This window comes from Schistocerca piceifrons, chromosome 5 (genome assembly GCF_021461385.2).
Source record: "Schistocerca piceifrons isolate TAMUIC-IGC-003096 chromosome 5, iqSchPice1.1, whole genome shotgun sequence".
Taxonomy (NCBI): domain Eukaryota; kingdom Metazoa; phylum Arthropoda; class Insecta; order Orthoptera; family Acrididae; genus Schistocerca; species Schistocerca piceifrons.
The window spans coordinates 338458881-338460294 of record NC_060142.1 but is presented as its reverse complement, the minus strand read 5'-3'; the positions used below and the strand labels follow the sequence as shown (position 1 = coordinate 338460294).

Here is a 1414-nt window from a genome sequence, read left to right as displayed (position 1 = left end):
TTAGTAAAGAAACATGGGCCACTTACTGGTAGCGACGTAGCTCGGAAACTTATTTACTTGTGACGCAAAACGCTAGCTTTCTGTTTGCTGTACTATGAAATAAACTAGCGGGGTCCGCGAGACCGGAAAATGACGTAGTAAATATTTCCTCAATGTAAATACATAATTGTCTAACTCAATGCAGAAAAAGCTTGCTGCCACGTGCAAGATTCGAAACCTGAATCACACGCGCTGTTGCAGTGCACGTAGGCCGGGAGCCACACCGATGCGACTTGGGTTGGGATGATCACGTGGAACAGATCAACAAGCTCAAGCACTGCACGTAGGCAAGGTGTGTCATCTGGTGACGTTACGAGTTAAAACATTCGTCATCCACTTTTGGTGTATTTCCCTACATTTGCTGTTCCACGTGTCTTATATTAAATTGCTTGCCTCAGCATCAGCTACGTCGCGTCAGCGGTTTTTAAACGTTAAGGAGAAACACCAAGCATAAATTCACTTGCCGGTACTACTCGCACAACCAAATAGCATCTGCTTGTAAAGGCAGCTTGTTCTCTGCTTAAAAGAAATCCAGTATTTTTCATTGCATAGCCTTGTTCTTCTGAAAGAGTTTACCACTAGGCCTCGTTATTTGCTCTCTCTCTCTCTCTCTCTCTCTCTCTCTCTCTCTCTCCCTATCTATGTCTCCCTATCTATCTCTCCCTCTTCCCCCCCCCCCAACCACTTCATTCACCACGATGCCACGCATGCAGCTGGCCGCGGCGGTCTAGCGGCTCTAGGCGCGCAGTCCGGAACCGCGCGACCGCTACGGTCGCAGGTTCGAATCCTGCCTCGGGCATGGATGTGTGTGATGTCCTTAGGTTAGTTAGGTTTCAGTAGTTCTAAGTTCTAGGGGACTGATGACCACAGCTGTTAAGTCCCATAGTGCTCAGAGCTATTTGAACCATTTTGAACCACGCATGCAGTACTATGTTTTCTTGCTGGATATCGGAGTATTCATTGACTCTTATTGTTTCCAAAGCCAGCGGACTTGTCGCAGTGGTAACACCGGTTCCCGTCAGATCACCGAAGTTAAGCGCTGTCGGGCTGGGTTAGCACTTGGATGGGTGACCATAAGGTCTACCGAGCGCTGTTGGCAAAGGGTCGCACTGAGCTCCTTGTGAGGCAAACTGAGGAGCTACTTGACTGAGAAGTAGCGGCTCCGGTCTCATAAACTGACATGCAGCCGAGAGACCGGTGTGCTGACCAGATGCCCCTCCATATCCGCATCCAGTGACGCCTGTGGGCTGGGGATGACACGGCGACTGGTCAGTACCGTTGGGCCTTCGAAGGCCTGTTTGGACGAAGTTGTTCTTTCCATACGCTTGGGCCTGTTTTTACTCGACATGTGAGGCGAGTTCTCGATTCTGACTCA

The 1414-nt window shown here is 49.6% G+C and overlaps 1 pseudogene; it reads left to right on the top strand.

Moving 5' to 3' along the window:
* Window positions 1-1020: 1020 nt before the first annotated feature.
* LOC124799582 lies at window positions 1021-1138 on the top strand (annotated as a pseudogene).
* Window positions 1139-1414: the final 276 nt, after the last annotated feature.